At 41.2% G+C, this 18,969-nt stretch overlaps 1 protein-coding gene across 4 annotated transcripts in view; it reads left to right on the top strand.

Annotated features, from left to right (window-relative positions):
• The window catches only part of PRICKLE2 (prickle planar cell polarity protein 2), a 351,667-nt gene that overhangs the window by 272,074 nt on the left and 60,624 nt on the right, over positions 1–18,969 (top strand). The gene's annotated exons all lie outside the window — the stretch shown is intronic.

Raw genomic sequence — 18,969 nt, forward strand, 5'->3', positions numbered from 1 at the left:
ACTTCCCTGGTCCTGGGGCCTTAAGTACTTTGCCAGATGAGTTCAGGGAGTAGCAGAGCAAGATCAGACTGAACTTGTGCAGACCTGTTGCTGATGTGTACTGGATGGGAATCCCATTCAAGCCCTGGCTCCTTTACAAGCCAGAGAAGGAAGAGTCACTATTGGATTTCCCAGTACTCAGCTTGAAAGGTAAAATGGTTCTAGCCATTTCCATAAATGACTTGTAGAATAGCAGAAGATTGGGAGTGGGGCTTCCATCTCAGACTTCTGAATGATTTCATATACTAACAGGCTCAACCCCACTGGCAAGTTAGAACCTAGCCAAATGAGATCAGTTGGGTCAATCACTAAGTATATTTTAAGAACCTGTAATATGCGGTGGGTATACAAGGATAGAAATGAAGTCGTCTCTGCCCCCAGAAAGCTTACAGGCTATTGAAATAAGCGAGTGACTCTTCCTGTGTGGGTCCTCAGCTTCTGATTGGCTTTGGATTTCATTCAATATTTGTAATTCATTCCGGGACATTAATCTTCTGTTGGTAGAGCTGTAAATGATCATATCTCTGGAACACCTTCAACTGGTCAGAACTTTGGCTCTAGACCAATGGAATCCCCATCCCAATTGGTCATTGAGTCTGTGTGCTTGACAGTAAGCATTTAATAGGTATCTCCTATGTGCCAGGCACTGTGCTAAGGGCTGAGGATTCAAAGAAAGGCAGAAGATTGCCCCTGCCCAACCTTCTCATTGTACAGATGATGAAACCAAAACCTAGTTAGATAAACTTATCTATTAAGTGCTTACTGTGTGCCAGCTTCTGTGCCAGGCACTGGGGGTACAAGGAAAGCAAAAGCATGGCCCCTACCCTCAAGGAATTCACATTCTAATGGAAGAGGCAACATGCAAAGAATTTTGAAAGATGTGGGGAAAATCATTTAACTATAATCCCAGAGATCGCTGTTCTGGAAATATAACCCAAGAATGTCAAAGACAGAAAGAAAGGCTTCCAAATACAAAATATTAAGAGAAGCATTTTTTTTGGTGTAGTAGCAAAACACACAAAAAACATGCACACAACTGGAAACAGTGTGTATCCATTGATTGAGCAATGACCAAACAAGTTGTGTTTGAATGTAATAGAATACTGTTGCACCATAGGTAAGAGAAATCATGAGACGTGGGAAGACTTGTCTGAACTGATGCAGAGTGAAGAAAGTAAATCTGGAAAAACAAAACACACACAGACTACTTATTATAATTTTTTTAAAAAGCCACTGGGTATAATGACCAGTTCTGTTTCTAGAAGATGAATGATTAAACATACCCCTCTCCCCTGGGTAAAGAGGAGGAGGATTCTGGGTGTGTAATGTTGCATTTGCTTTCAGACTTAAGTCAGTGTGTCCATTTATTTTTCTTAACTTTTTCTTTCTACAGAGAAAGTTCGGTGGTGAGAGGGAGAGGGCAATTATTAATGTAAAAACAGAAGGATAAATAATACAACTTTTTTTAAAGAGTTAAACTCAGTTCTGCAAACACTTAATATGAATCCTCTGGGCTAGTGCCTGAGGATACAACCCTCTTGGGTGCTTATGAAAATAAGAAATCAGCACATTCAATATGGCTGTGCCAGTCCAACTCCAGTAGCCCCATCCCTAAGCCTGCTTGAGTATTAATGTTTCATAACTAGACGTTGTTCCCTAGCATCTGCAAAAAGTTTTGTCTTCCTGGAAGAGCCAACTTTCCTGAAGAATTTCTCCTGGCCTCTCTCAAGGCATGTCTTTAATGTAGCCATTACAAAGACAATTAGAATAAAATGTTTAGGTGTGATTAAGGGAAGCTATTTATTAGATCCACAATTTTGGTTTTATAACTTAGCTGTGAATGCTTCTTCAGATCATATATTCATTCAGCAAACAATTATTGAACTCTTATTGTGTGCAAGACACTATGAGAGCTGCATATTTTTGAATGAATTAAATATTTATTAAATATTTACTACGTGCAAAGCTAGGTGGTGCAGTAGATAGAGTACAGAGTCTAGAGTCAGGAAAGTTCATCTTCCCAAGTTCAAATCCAGCCACAGACACTTCCTAGCTGAATGATACTGAGCAAGTTACTTAACCTGTATTTGCCTCAGTTTCCTCATCTGTAAAATGAGCTGGAAAAGGAAACGTCAGACCACTCCAGTATCATTGCCAAGAATACCCCAAATGGGATCATGAAGGATGGACATAACTGAAATGCAAAGAGATACAGATACAAGAGATACAAAGAGATATATAATAAACTATTGTATGTAATAGTTACAAATAGAATACTTAGAGATATAAATACAAATAGAAAATTAAGACAGTTTCTGCTCTCAAGGAGGTATGGGGAGACAACATATGAAAGGTCTCAGTTACAAATCAAATGGAAATTTCCCATGGTCCTTAAGATGCTGTTATGGCAAAACAGATGTTGAAGATGCCTCTTTTTTCAATGTTATTGTCTACTGTTGTTCATCCCAGGGCTCTTGAGTTCAGAGTCCTAATGGAGATGATCCAGGTGGTGGTGGTGGTTTGACTTGCCAGGCTTCATTGGCAAAAGGAAGCTGCCTTTGCAATTTCTGGTCTTATAGTATTGCCTCTGGGCCCTGAGACATTAAGTGACTTTGTCCATATCCAACAGCCAGGATGTGCCACAGGCTTCTGCCTTGGACTTGGATCTTCCTGACTTTGGGGCCTGCTCTCTGTGCAGTAGGCCAGGTTGCCTGTAGGAGGGATAAATAGACAAACAAAGCACATTTCTTGCCTTTAAAAAACTTAGTACAGGAGATGAAAACTAAATATAAAAACCTACCATCTGATGTAGGTTATAAGTGTCCAAGAGATACACAAAGTGACCTGGGAGTTCAGAGGGGAGGAAATCACATCTAGCAGGGGAGATCAGGGAATGACATTTGCAAAGGGCTTGGGAAGTGTATAGATTTTGGACAGCCAAGTATTTTGGGATCACAGATTTAAAGGTAGGAAGGAACTCTGAGGTGATCTAATCCAAATCCCTTATTATAAAGAGGAGGAAACTGAGGCCCAGAAAGTTGAAAGCATTTACCCAAGACCACAAGCAGCATAGCTAATTCAAACTCAGGGCTTTGAGACGTGTGATCCTTCCTTCTGTCTACTGTACCATACTGGAGCGGGAAAGAATTCTAAGAGGAAGTGACAATATGAGAAAAAGCACAGAGGTCAAGAGAGTGGGTACATTTGGAAGAGGACGAGATTGACTTTGATGGCAAAATACACACACAACCAGAAACAAAGTGTGTGCCCATTGATTAGGAATGGCTAAACAAATTGTGTTTGAATATAATGTAAATTGTGGGAAATGTGTAAGTTCTAGTCAGGCTGGGCCATGGGGAGAAGGGCACTGAATACCAAGAGAATTAGTGCTTTTAGCTTGACTGATCAGTGCTCATGTCAAATCACAAGATGCTCATGTCGTTACCCAAGAAAATTAGGTTTACACAGTAAAGCAAGCCTCACTGTGGGGTAGACAGGAATCTGTGTAAGTCTTCTACCCATCCCTAAGATAGTGAGTGTAGCACACTGATACAGACAGCCCCGGAAGCCATGAAATTCATCCCAGCTTTCAGTTTCTCCATTCTTTGGGCACATGGTGGACCACTTCATTCCAGAAATGTAAGGCTTCACTGGCATTCTCATTGCTTCACTGAATGAACCTGCTTCCTCTCCAATACAGAGGAGTAGTTAGGTGGGAAAGTAGGGACACAGCTGGGTTGTTTTGTTGGATTACACTTCAGTTTCATCATGGCATGGCCTTACACAAAGTATAGTTAAGAGAGAATCCAGAACTCACTAAAAATGCTGGCTGTTCTATTCACTCATTTTCCAGTCATGTCCATGACCCCATTTGGGGTTTTCTTGGCACAGAGACTAAAATGGTTTGCCGTTTCCTTCTCCAGCTCATTTTATAGATGAGGATACTGAGGCAAACAGGATAAATAGACTTCTCCAGGGTCACACAACTAGCAAGTGTCTGAAGCCAGATTTGAACTCTAGGAGATGGGTCTTCTTGACTCCAGGCCTGGTGCTCTGTGCACCACTCATGGCACCACTTAGCTGCCCCTTCATGCCTCTGTGCACTGTGGTGCTGCCCAGATGTCCCCAAAGCATTGCACAGTAGAGGGAAAAGTACTAGCTTCAGAGACAAAGGACACAGGTTTGAATTCTACCTGGGTTACCTTGGACAAGTCCTCCACTCTCTGATGACCTCTATGGTCACTTCTAGCTGGAAATTAATGATACTAGGATCGTAAAAGGGGTAGATGTCTCCTCTCTGATGATAAAGCCAGGAACTTAAAAGTAACAAATTCCTGGGAAACAAATATAAAAAGGAAATAAAAACTTATTTTTAAATAAAAGAAAAAAATACCCTAGGCACTTTTTAAAAAGTCAAGACTCAAGACATGACTATGAGGCTAATCTACAAAATATCCATGAAATTTGTTGGGTAGTCAATAAGTATTTCCTAAGCACCTACTATGTTACAGTCACTAGGGAGTCAAAAGAAGGTCAAAGGCAGTCGCTGCTCTCAAGAAGCCCCCAGTCTAGTGAAGTGGATACACAGGCCAATAATATAAGTGCTGCCTACCACTGTTCCACACTCAGTAAATGGTTGAACGTTTTTGAGTAGGAAAGTGGCATGGCTGGAAAAGTGCTTTAAAAAAATTAATGTGGAAGAATGGGATGGATTTGAGGAGAAAGAATGGGGTTAGGGATACCAGTAGAATGGTTATTGAAAAAGCCCATGTGACAGGAAACAAGGGTCTGAATTTGGCTAGGTGGAGTTGGGGTAGGAAGAAGGCAGTGCACGAACAGCATTCTGGATGGAAAAGTAGTAGAATCTGGCAATTCTGCGTATGGCAGCAAGAGAGAGTACAGTTCAAGATGGCGCAGGGATTTGAACTGCAGTGATGAGGATGTTAATGGTACCACTAATAGACAGTGGCAAATCAAGAGAAGGGAGGAGCTGGTTCCTAGAGGAAGACACTTGGTTTAGGATGTGCTGAGTGTGATCTCTGTTCTGTTTCCTGTTGCACTCTTCTACCAGTCAACTTTCCATCTCCCAGAATCTGGAATGTATTCCCTTCTGACCTTTGCCTTCTCTTAAGGCACCGCACTTGCTGCATTTGAACTTCCTCAGGTTTTAGGGCTCTATCCCCCTCTCATACAGGTTTTCCTCCAATGGAATGTAATCTTCATGAGGACAGGAACTCTTGTTTTTGCCTTTGTATCTCCTCCTCTTCACACAGTGCCACTTCTATTGTAGATGCTTTAAAAATGTTTGTTGAATTTGATTGAATCCATTGACTTCCCAGAAGATTGATATGAAATGGAAAAGAAAAAATCTAACCTGAGTCCATAGTATATAAAGAGACTAATGTTGGAATCACCCACTTGGGTACAAGAAGCTGGCTTTGGGTTGTGAACTCCTGTCCAAAAAGGGGGCATCACAAAGGTGAGCCAGAGGAAGAGTTGGAAGGAACCTTAGAGGACACAAAGTCCAGTGGCATCCAAATGAGACCATTAAATTTTGAGCCACATATCGACTTAGAAAATCACATTTTAACATTATCTATATTCTATTTTATTTCTTTTTAAAAAATTTATTTTATTCTGAACTTAAGAACTAAAACAAGCATTGCCATAACATAGTAGAATAGAAAAGGGAAAAAAGATGATTGCACATGAAAATATTTCCCAGTTACGTTTTAATCTAGTTTGGGCTGTCCTCAGGAGCTGAGGACTTCTTCTGACTTCTACCACCCCATCCTCTCGTGGATAAGGCATAGACACCTTCATAGGAGTGCTTGTTTCTGAGTTGAGCCATGGCTCTTGACTTCCAGCCCAAGGGGTTTTCTCCACCTTGCCTCTGACTATAAGGAGAATATTGCAAGCAGTGTGTGCTTTGGGGCATGGATTCCAGAAGATGAATCCCCCTGTCCACATGGGATAAAGCAGGGATGTCTGCGATCTTCTGTCCACATCGAAGCTCTGTCTTTGTCACTGGGGCAAGTCAAGTTGTTTCTCTAAAGCTGTTTCCCTCTGGCCAAAGCTTGTTCCCTTCCAGGTATGTGAGAACAGACAAGACAGTACCTCAAAAGGATAAGAAGGAAGGGGACCCATTATATGGTGAAAAGGGCTCTGGGTCAGAGTCAGGACCATAGCTCTGTCAGCTCTGCCCCTTTCTGCCTACAAGACTTAGTGCACTGCTCCCAACCTTGGATTCCTTATCATTAAAGTAAGTGGTTAGACTACATGGCCTTTGAGGTTCTGGATTCTGGATTTATTAATTACCATCAATTACCCCAAATTACCATGGATACATGGGGTTATGGAAAGAGACCTAGATTCAGATTCAGGATCTGGGTCCCAATCTCAGTTCTGCTACTTAGTACTTGTGTATTGTGGGCTAAATCACTTAACTCCTCTGGGCCTCAGTTTCCTTGTCTGTAAAATGAGGGGGTCAGACTCAATGATTTTTCTAAGGTCTCGTTTAGTTTTAAATCTTTCTGTGACCACTTTGAGAAACAATGTGGTGAGACTGACAGAAAGAATGGGCCTTGGAGCCAGAAAGAGCTGCGTTCAAGTCCTGCTTCTGATGCAGCCTGAGTATATGACCCTGCTCTCAGTACTCCCAGAAATTTCCTAAGTCTGTAGGTAGCAGAAGGAGCCAACTGTATTGTTAGAGGGTTAGAATTTCTTATGTCAATTAAGTCCTAGATCTACTCAGTAATACTGTGACGATTTTGAAGGCTTTTACTCACTGCCTCTCAGCACAATCCTAGGCCATCTCACCCATTGACAGGTATCCAGAGAATACCTCCTTACTCTTAATGTGGGCCAAACAACATAGTGATCTGTTTTTTTCTTTAAAAAAAGAATCATATAATTAGTTCTGAGAATAAATAGTAATCATTTTAGAACTGTCAGCTCTGTTATCCACATCTCTGCTGTCTTACATTAGCACAGAGAAAAATTCATTATGTTCTCATTATCAAATGTTGACCTAATGTTCATGGTATTCCTGTAAAATTGCCTGCAAAGATTGGTATCTTGACTCTTCCTTAGGGATAGAATTCCAGCTATTGGAAACCCATAAGCAAAAGCATGGAGGGAGGAAAGTATAGGGTGCATGCTTGTGTGTGTGTATGTGTGTGTATGTGTGTGTGTGTGTGTATGTGTATGTGTGTCAGATAAACAATCTGGTTTGCCTGGAGCAGAGGATGCCTGGAGGGAATAGTATAGGAAAGATAGATGATGAAAGCTACCAACTCCAGACTAAGAAATTTGTCCTTGACTCAGTAGGCAATAAGAGATCAGACATTAAAGGATTTCAATTTTTTATTTCAGTATTTCAGTTATCCACAAGTGTACTGGTATGAGTATTCTCTTCACTGGTGCAGATTCCTACCCCTTCACACCTTAATAAATAGACTTTCAAAGTTGTGGACTTCCTCCCTGTCTTCCCCCCCCCCCCCCCTCCAAAATAGTCAATACCTGGTAAACAAACTACTGGAATGAACCTCTTGGAACTTTGCTAGGCTGCTTATGTTCTCATCCCTGGTCCCAATCTTAAATCGTTCCAGCTTAGTGTATGATATAGTTTGGGCCCTGACGCCATGGCCTTCCAGAACCTTGGCACCAGCTGATGACATGATAAGGCATACAAGCAGGATTTTTCTGGACATTTGAGCAGTTGATCATCATTTTCTAAAGTTGTTAGATTTGTCTCAGGAATCCCTTCATTTGCAATTTTCCTAAATTATCTCTTTGTCTCTACTTGATGGCTGCATTTTATCTAAAGAAACAGAAGGGTAAAGCAACAGAATAAGACCATAATTTCATGTCAAAAGAGAAATCATTGATACTCCTGCCTTCAGACCTAGAAGAAACTGTTATACAGTAAACAGGATGAACTCGAAGACCAGTTAGTAGTGTTTCTCTATACTGGATGTGAAAACTCTTTTTTTCTCTTGGAGAAAAAACTGACTGACACCAGCATGGGTAGCAAATAAAAGAATGTCCTACAGTTCCAAATAATAACCAGTTAAAGGAGAAGGAAAATTAAGTAAAGACTTAAAAGGCAGCACACAGAGATTGAGAGCTTGGTGGAGAAATAAAGGCCATGGAGGGAGGGAGGCTGAGTTGCTTGTTAGAAGAGTATTAATGAAGGTTAGCAGTTCTGGTTCTATCCCACTGTTCACTGGGCTGATACGTTATCATCTGTTATCCCTGCCCTGTGAAATAATAATTAGCAGATTAATCACTGTTCATAGCTTTTCGACTGCTCTTTTTGTCTTTACTATGCAGAAGCTTTACCATGGTGGCCACCCTGGGGAAATTCGTTTCTGGCCTCTCCAAGCAGTGGCCAGAACAGTGCCTCCATAAGAAGGATAACCAAAGAATTGAATATTTAGGTTCTGTCTTCATGGTATATTTCCATCAGTACATTGGTCATTCAAAGCTTGCTGTAAGCAGTTATCGTTTCTATTTTGTCACATGGTAAGTAAGTAGGTTAGCTGATCAAATCAAATGAGATAATATATTCAAAGTTCTTTGTAAATCGAATATGTTAGCTATTAATATTATTAATAATCATAATAATTAGATTATAGACTCTTCAAAATCAAGAGCTAGATCTTATTTCATTTGTATAGCCCCAGCTCCCAGCATAATAAATATCACTTAGTAAATGTTTGTTGAATTGAATTAAAGGGTTACCTGAAATCAAAAGGAAGCTAGCTGACTTGAGGCTTCCCTGTCCCCAAAGATTTCTCATCACTGTCCTATATTAATAGGGGAAAACCATAATGTGAATTATGAAGAATGAGATCATCTAAAAAGTTTTTGGTTGGCCCTGGAGTATTCTGAATCACAGTATGGAGAGCAGAGGTCCCTGCTGAAATTAGCTTTTATTTGTTGAGATTTGAATTGCTTGGACATGCGGCAGCAGGACGGTGCGGGAGACCAGTAGCCTTGGAAGGATTTGTGGCAAGCCAAGATAGGATTGTAGATTTTCTGTGGAAAATTCACAGAACAAATATTAATGCCTGACATTTATATGGCAGCATTGTGAGGGTTGCTCAGTGTTTAACGTAACACCATCTAATTGTATCTACACACCAACCTTTTAAATTGGTTTTAAATTTTATTTATGCATATTTAAATATTTTGATTATTTAAATCTACAGAAATCTCACTTTGTGGATTAGGAGACTGAGTCCTGGTAAAATTAAGTAATTTGCTCAAGGTCTTATTGCTACTAAGTGGCAAAAAGAGAATTTATACTGATGTCTCTTGATCCTGTGTTGTTTCCACAATGGCATAGTATTGGAATGGTGACTTGTGTACATGTAAAAGCATACATATTTATGTATATGTATACATGTATATGTGCATATATACACCTAAATATGTATCATGTAGGTGTGTGCATATATGTGTATGGTAGCGAATATGCATATGTGTATATGTATTATATATATACATGTGCATATATGTATTTTAATATTTAAATATAGGTTTACACGTATATGTATGTGTTAGCCTGAGGATCTTGAATTATAATCAGTTCTGGCAACAGGAATAAGTCAATGTAAAGTGTCCCTACCAGTCTTCTTGCCCTTTAAATTTAAGACTCCTGGAGTGTGGTGGTTTGTCCGTCTGTGGTTGTTCCTAACAGGCATCTTAGCCATCTAGCCAAGGTAGCTTCAGTGTCTACGAGAGGTCGGAGCTGGATCTTTTATTCACAAGGCCTTAAAAAAGGACCTCTCCCGAGGTGTGAGGGAAATACCCATCTGGGAGACTGGGAGGGCTGCTGCTGTTCTTAAGCCCCTAGAAAGTGAGAACCTAGTGCAGATGCATTGTTTAAAATATTACTTTATTCATCAGCATACATATATCCTAGACCTGAGGACAGAAGTGGGGCATGGGAATTCATTGGAGTCATGTTTGCTGATACTTAAGTTAACAGGGAGCGTTCCTGGTCTGGTTAAAACCCAAACTTCCTGTCCCTGAGGAAGAAAGGGTAAGCCTGCATTGGTCTAGAATGTGTGAATCGCACTGTCTTTGTTTTCTAGAGGTCCACTCTAAGCAAGGGCTTTCTGGGCCTAGAACAGGAGGCTAGATTCAGGCCACAAATCATCAGTTCTGAGCTGTAGATATAGGTCCTTAATGGAGGACCTATGGAAGGGTCCTTAATGATTTGGTTTTCAGACACCTGCCTACCCACCTGTCCTGCTTAAGTGATCAAATTGACAAGCACCTGCTGTGTGCTAGGCCTAGTGCTAGGAGGTGGTGACACCCCAGGTTCCAAGGAGCTTTTAAAGCGGTCTGCATGGGTTAGCTTGGGCAGCTGGGCGGCGCAATGGAGAGAGCTCTGGGACTTGAGTCAGGTAGACTCGTCTTCCAGAATTCAAATCTAGCCTCAGACACTTAGTAGCTGCGTGATCTTGGGCAACAACAACCTTCACAACTGAATTATGTGTGTGTGTAAGAAATACAAAGTAGCTAATAATGGCCAACATTTACATCACATTTGAGGTTTACAAAACACTCTTGTTGATTATCTATCCCATTTGATCTTCACAATACACCTGTGAGACAAATGCTCTTATTGGCCCCATTTTACAGATGAGAAAACAGTGAGAGATTAAATGGCTGTTCAGAGTCTTCTGGATAGTTACTGAGGCAGAAGTTCCAGACTCCAAGTACCAGTACTATACCTCCTGTTCCGCATGGCTCCTCTTATTACGAGGCTGTTTGAGCGGGACGTATCAATCAAAGTTTTCCCCAAAGAAAGAACGAAAGTTTGTTGTTGCTTTGTCTGTTAGTTGTGTCTGACTCTTTGTGACACTATTTAGGGTTTTCTTGGCAAAGATCCTGGAGTGCTTTGCCATTTCCTTCTCTGGCTCATTTTACAGATGAGGAAACTGAGGCAAGCAGGATTAAGATGAGATTCTTTGGGTATAGTAGAAAGTACTAGATTTGGAGTCAGGACCTGGGTCTGAAACTATTTTTCTTCTTCTGCCTATCTGTATGACCTTGGGCAAGGCATTTTAGGACTTTAGGTCTCAGTTTCCTTAACTGTAAAATCAGAGGAATAGATTGGAAAACCTATAAGGTCACTTGTAGCTCTAAATCTCTGCTCTACAGGGATACTGAGAAAGTCAAGGTGGCGGAATTGCTATGTAATCTTGGAATTATATCATGTAGGGAATCTAGTCTAAGACTCTCATTTTTTTTTTCAGATAAGGAACTGAGATCCAGAAATTTTCAATGACTTGTTCTCACAGAGATTTTACAAGTGAGACAGAATCAGGATTCTAACCCAGAGCCTCTGACTCCACCTCCCACTCTCTTTTTGGTATTCTGAGCTCACTCTTCAGATTCCTGGGACTTTTTTTTTTAAAGACAGGCTAAAGCTGTTAACTAACAGATAATTCCCTTAAGCATAAGGAAATGTATATCCTAACGGAAAGGGACAGTTTAGTCTTTTAAATGAAGAATGGACCTTAAAAGGGAAACGAGGTAAAGAGTCATAGGACAGAGAGAGATTCACTAATGTGACTTGAAATTACAGTGTGTGAACCTACGAAGTACTGGGATCATTTTCTTCAATTTGTCCAAATGTAGTTGGCTTGGCTTTAAAGAACTTCCTGGCTTCTCCTACAAGAACTGTCCTCCCCCTTCTCTTTAAAGAAATATCACATTGTCAGTCATTTTTTTGCTTCATTTTTTCATTCCTTTTTTTTTTTTTAACAGAAGTTACTTAAACTGCTTGATCCTGGCACACATGGAGGGAATGGGCCAGGTTTACTTTGCTCCTCTCTTACCCGTGACCCACTTTTCCCAACGTTTGTGTGAGAATCCAACAGCCCATTGTGGAGCCAGGGCCTGGGGGGAACTTGTTCCAACATAGCTACTTGTTTTCTCCTTTCAGAAACATCTCTGTTGCAAACCCTGCTCCCCAAAATGAGCTTTTTATTTCCAATTTTGATCTGAAGCAGGCAAGAAGGAGATAAGTGTGTTGGAGACATGGGTTTAGGAATTAGCTGTGATCCTTCTCCCCCCAAATTGTTTCAGAGGTAAACCAATTTAAATTGGAATCTAGGTATCTAAGAGAAGAGATTGGGGGGTTGGTGTTGCAAGAAGGGGTGCTGTTTACCCTCTCAGAGGCTACTAATGAAAGTCATTTGTAGAGTTCTTGTTTTTGCAAAGGGATGAGAGACAGAAACACAGGCAGAAGAAGTCTATTATCCATTCTCTCTGCTCAGAATTGCTTTGTTAAATGAATATTATTGAAATATTCACCTAGGGAACCAGTGTGCCACTTTTAATAAAATAAAACAACAACAAAAACCAGCTTGGTACTGGAGAGCTGTGCTGCGTTCTCTAGCTTGGCTTCTCCATGACACCGCTCTCCAAGGTGGCCCATTTCTGCATGTCATCCCTCCTCTGGGGTTGCCATTGATTGCCTCTCCATGTGGCAGGTAGATTAACTGAGAGGCAAGAAGGTTCCAAGCCTCTTAAAAGGCAGGCTAGGGAAACCAGGAAATAAAGACCCAATGTTGCTTTTGGTCTCTCAGTTAATATAGGCTTCTATAAAATCTTCCCCACGTTTCAACGCATGGCATGGCATGCCAGAGATGGAAGTTTGGTGCTTTCCATTTCTGAGCATTCTGAATCCTCCCTTCTTTCTCCTTCTACCTGTCAACTTGGATTCCCACTAGAAGTCAAAACAGTAGAGTGAGGGCCGTGGGATGTGGGAGGGACCAAGTTCTCACCTTTTCCTATACTTGGCTTGCTTCTGGGTTCAGCCTGGATTGTCTCCCAATGCCTCCCATAGGCTTCCTCACTTGGCCTCCAAGACATTAACCATTTTATAAGGGGGCACCCTAGCATGGCAGAAAGAAAGCCTGGATATCAGAGATTTGAGATTAGGAGGGGATTGCTACAGGATTGTTTAGTCTCTTTATTTCACTGATGTGAGAACTGAGGCTCTGGTTTGGTCAAAGGTGGAATTTGGACCCAGCATCAGTGTTGTCTCAGCTTACTGAGAAGCTGTGTGCCAGGCACTATGCTAAGGGGCTCAGCCCTTACCCTCCAGGAGAAGCAAACATCCACATGTGGATAAAAACAAGATATGTAAAAGGCAGGAGCTGGGTTTAAATGCTGTCTCTGTCTTTTGCTGACTGTATCACCTTAAGCAGATCACTCAGCCTCCTAGGGTCTCATTTTCCTCATCTGTCAAATGAGTGGGTTGGATGAAGTGGCTTCGGAGGCAACTTCCAGATCTACATCTGGGATTCCGTTTTTTAAAATTATAAGGTAATTTCAGGAATGGGAAGCACTTATGGCTGGGTGCTGGAGAGGATTCAGGAAAAACCTTTAACTTTGAATCTGTAAGAGCTACCATTAATACAATAACCATTCATGATTCCAGTTATGATCCATGCTGTCAATTACAGAGAAGTGCTGGACTTGGGCTGTGGAATGAGACACACACACATATACATACATACATACATGTATGTGTATTTGTGTGTTTGTATATGGCCATTGAGAGAATTTGTTTTGGCTTCACTGTGTAGACTTTTTAACAGAAAATTCTTTCTCTTTTTTCCCTCTTCCCAATGGGGCTAGGGGTTGGGAGGGAGAGAACATACATTTCTTTTCATTTTTTTTAGTAGAGAAGGTTTGCTACAGATGTGAATGGTTTCATGCACTTTCAAATGACATGGTTGTATTGTTAGTTTTACTCAACTGTTTCCCTTTGTTAGAAGAGACCTCTTACCAAGTGGGAGCAGTCTGTAAATGTTTGTGATGTAAAAACAAAACACAGCAGTGAAACTTTTTGAAAATTCAATTTGAAAGCTTCATGTGGGATATGGTGCTTAGGCTGAGCATTGAAGGATGCTAAACAGTGTAAGTGATGAAGGACTGCATTCCTGGCATGAGGTGCAGCCTGTGCAAAGACACAGAGATGAGAGATGGAGTACTGTGTGTGGTTGTGGGGTGGGGGTAAAGGGGGACAGCACTAGACTCAGATATCAGGAGACCTCTCATTAACATGGTGACTTTGGTCAAGTCACTTCACCTATCTTTACTTCAATTTCCTCATCTGGAAAATGGAAGTGCTAATAATTACAGTGACAACAATTAACCTTTGCGTAGCACTTTCAAGTATCTCAAGCATCTTATCCTTACAACCACCCTAGGAAGTAGGTGTCATTATAAGCCCCATTTTGCCAATGAGGAAACTGAGGCAGATGGTTAAATGACTTACCCATGATCACACAATTAGTATGATAGAGGCAGAATTTGAACCCAACCCCTTTCTGCATTTCTACCTCAGTAGGTATACCTCTGGTTCCTCCAATCTAATGACAGCTCTTCAAAGTTTCCATAGCTCTTTCCATCCAGTGTCTCATTTGAGCCTCACAAACAGCTTATGGGGGCACTACTGCAGGTGTGATTGTGCCCTTTTTATAGATGGGGAAGCTAAGATTCTGGGAGCATTCAGTGACTAACCTACAATTATCCAGGTGAGAAGGATCAGAACCCAGGTCTTCTTACACTATACCTGCTCTACCTACCGTGCTAGATTTTTGTAAAGTAGGGATATAGATAGAGAAGTGAGAGGAAGTTCTTTGGAAACTCGTAGGGCTGTCCGCTGCTAGATGTCATTGTTTATTATTGTGCTTTTCCCCAAATCAAATCTCCCATCCCCTGCCCCCTTCTCCACACTTCCCCCACCAGCATATGACTCTCTCACTGTGCCTGGGGAGAAAAGCTGTCATATCAGCAGCTCCTTCTTAACCAGCACAGATTCCTTGCAAACTGGGCGAGGCCCCAGAGCCTCACTCTTTCCAATCTCTAAATCTCTTCCTAGCCCTGAGAGGAAATGAACTTCTAGCTAGTCCTCCCATTTGCCAGGGCTTAACCAAGACCTTAACCAAAGGCTCTCCATGACCACATTCTTTAAGCTAGCTCACAATGACTGAAATGCCCTTCGTGAAGGAAAAGTCTCCCTAGGGTAGACATTCTTCATGTTTTCTGTCTTGGATCCCTTTACCTAACTGGTGAAAATTATGGATCCCTTCTCAGAATAATGCCTAAAAGATATAGGAACACAAAGGAAACCAATCATATTGAAATAAAGTTACCAAAATATTTTCCAAAAAATTCATGGATCCCAGGTTAAGAAACCATGACCTAGAAACCATGACTTCACCCAGGCAAAATCCAAATCTGACTTAATGCCCACTCTCTGACTTTTGGAGGTGAGTGAGTACAGGATAAGCAAAAAACCTGAAAGGGAAAAAGAAGGATCCAAATGGGCAAGGACAGCTCACCAGCAGTTGTTGTCCTAGACTTGTTTATTTCCTTATAGGCATTAGACAGCAAAATATGTTTGGGCAAAAAGAAATTGTACACAGGACTTTTCAGGGCTGGAGCCAAATGGATTTTTGTAGTGCCAGGAAGTACACTGAATATTTCCCCTCACTGGTTGCCTTCTTTTCTATTTATTTTGGGCCATACAGTAGTTTTATTATGGAGAAGGATGGAGGGAAAACATATTCACTATTTCCGAATTCAGCCAGAAACAGATCGAGAATTCAGGATAGCTATTTTTTGCCTTCTCTCTCCAATCCATCTGCTTCCTTCTGTACTCTGGTGAAGGTTGCCAAGGGGGAAAGGGGACCATTCTTGGACAATGCTAGAGGAATATATTTTTCCTCCTGGATTATCAAGTGACTCTAAAGACTAGATTCATCAACAAACATTCATCATCATCAACTTCTCCTCTAGCCTCACATTAAGAGGAAGTACTCAGTAGATTTTCACTTGGATTGAGAAGGGGAAATTTCATATCCCCAGCATTTAGTGCATAGTAGTCACTTAAGAAATGTTTGTTGACTAACTCATTTAGTGTCAAATAGCCAAGGGTAAAGATGAAAGAATGTCCATTGTCAGAAGGGATCTCATTGGGCATCCAATCAAACTCCTAACTGAAAAGGAATCTCAACTCTAACACCCCTGACAAGCGGTGATCTTGAAGACCTGTAGGAATGGGGAACTCCCCACTCCTACTAAAACAGTCCATTCCACTTTCCTAATCCTAAATTCTCCTCAGGCTAGTAAAATAAACATTTAAACAAATGAAGGAGCAATCAGACTGGCCTGTGACATGATATTCCTGAAGGCTAGATCTCATGGTACAATGGAAAATGCCATTGATTGAGAGTTCATTCTATTCTTTTTCATTATTTAGCTGGTTAGATTACTTTTGATGGGTCACCACTTCCCTCTGTGTTTCTCATTTTCTTCATCTATGAAATGAGAGGTTTGGATGAAATAATCTCCAAAGCTTTTCCACCTGTAATTCTATGATTCTCTCTGTAGTCTAGACTGGCAATGATCCAATGATCACTAGATGGCCTTGGGATGAAAGTCAATCCCAGTAATGAGTCCTCTAAACAATTGCAAAATTGGCCCACAGACATCGATTTCTACCTGATGACCAGGTCAATACTGACTCACAGAATTTCATAATTTAGGCCTATATTGTAGTTTGATTTTCATGAGCTTAATAATAATGATTAGTGATATATTTTTTGATCTGGATCTCAGATTTTACTGACATAGGGAGCTCATCTCCACTGATGCAGATGGCCTGCTCACCTGTATCTTAGAGAATTGCCTGTGGCCCTAAAAGATTGTCGATCCATCAGTCAACGGTGCTTGTTGATTGATTTATTAAATACTCACTGTGTGTTGGGTACCATGCTAGGCACTGAAGATACAAGACAAAAAAGGAAATAATCCTTGTTTACAAGGGACTTATAGAGGAAGGAAGGAAATGAAGGAAGGGAAGGGGAAAAGGAAAGAGGGATGGAGGTGACAGAGGAAGGAAGACAAGAAAGAAGGAAGGAGTGAGAGTGAAGGAAAGATTGATTTATTAAAGAACTGCTATGTGCTAGATGTCTTCCTAAGCACTTCATAAGTATGGTTCTATTTGCTAAGATAAGTAAATAAAGATGAAAGACAAAATGAATACATGATAGTTAGGGAAGGACTGTGTCAGAACCAGATTTGACCCTAGATATTTCTAATTCTATTACTAATGATCTGTATACCACATTATAGAATAATGAGGATAATGAAACCATTATAAAGCATGTTGAGGTGTTCAAAGTATTTTATAGCCACTATCTCATTCTCCTGCACACTTGCCTGCATTTTAAAATGGAAAAAAAAAAAAAAAGCTATTGATAAGTCCAGGCCGTTGGATCTAGAGTATCTGGCCTGGGGGAGGTTTTGCAAAAGTACAACCAGCCAGTCATACATAGGCCTAGGCCCTGAGTACAAGCAGTTAGTTGAGACTCCTAAGTTCCCAAGAGACCCTTGGGAGGGCTTTGGATTGCTGAGCTGCATGCACGTGTGCACACACACATACACGCACACACATGCACACAGACACACATGCACACACATACGTGCACACAGACGCACATGCACATGCACACGCACATACACACACCTGCACGCACACACATGCACATACACACCCACGTACACACACATACAAAATCAAGCTGTAATTGTACGATTCTTATTATTCCAGCATGAATAATGAATCACTCAGTATTAATGATTGTTCCTAACATGATATAAACATAGAAGGAATGGTGATGTTGATGAAGTGATGTTGAACCCAAGGCCCTTTGGCAGGTAACTAGGCTGAGTGGCAGAGGACATTCACCACCCCCACCCTCCAGGGTCCAGAGGGGACAGGATTCATTCAGCTTGCCATACCATCCAAGAGAAAAAGGACATAAGGAGCCCTCCCTTCCAAAGGGAGGAAACCAAGAGTATGTACCTGAGCCCAGATCTGAAGCCAGGTTTTTCTAGCCATGCAGTGTAGTAGATGGAAAGTTGTCCCTAGAGCCAGGGAGACCTGGGGTCAAGGCACTTGTGGCTGTATAACTGCGAACAAATAAGTCACTTATCCTCTGGATGTCACAGCCCTGGCAGATTTTAACCTGCAGAGGAGGCATGGACCTCTATTGGAAGAGGGAGTTTTCTCCTCTGGTAGTTTCCTGCGTCCCCAACCTTCCTCATTCCAAATCTAGCACCCTGCCCATGACACCATGCAGACAAGCAGAAGGTTGGTCAGTGGTCAGCTTCTAGTCTGAAATTAATTAATGACTTGGGCAGTGTGTGTGTGTGTAACTCGTGTTGTTAATCTCCGTACTATCTTAATGAATCGGAGGAACATAAGGTAATTTGGGACCATCTTTCCATATTTTCTCTCTGTCTCTCCTTGCCAAACGGCCCTGGGGAAGCTACTCCTTCAAACTCAGCGATTCTGGAACAGGAAGTTTGTTTATGTACTACCTTAGTTCCCTATTAAGATGATGCACACACACATTTATATAAACATATATATCCATATATAAAAAAATAAAGATGATTTTCTTGTATTTTGTATTATTTCAAAGCTAAGAGGTCACCTGCCATTCAAAATGCTTCTTCAATGCATTTAGATTTTTCCTGGCTCTTCCCCAAAGACTCTCAAAATAATTGACTACCTACAAAAGATACTCACAGAACTTAGGTAGAATCCAGCGGATCCAAGTGCTTTGATTTCCCTGACTTTCTCCCCTTCTCAGTCCCTACCAGATACCTTGTTTTCCTGGAGCCATGGAGGATGGTAAAGGTGTCTTGAGAAGTGAGTTTTCCATGATGTCATCAGGACAGTGTGTAAGATCTTTCCCAGCCTCCTATAGATCCCACAGACTTTCTGTTGTGATTCTCTTCTTTATCCTCTTGTTTTCCACACTTCGGCATAAAGGAGCATGCTCACGGCCACCACGGCTTTTGTAGAATTTTTAAGAGCCT

This window comes from Notamacropus eugenii, chromosome 3 (assembly GCF_028372415.1).
Source record: "Notamacropus eugenii isolate mMacEug1 chromosome 3, mMacEug1.pri_v2, whole genome shotgun sequence".
NCBI lineage: Eukaryota > Metazoa > Chordata > Mammalia > Diprotodontia > Macropodidae > Notamacropus > Notamacropus eugenii.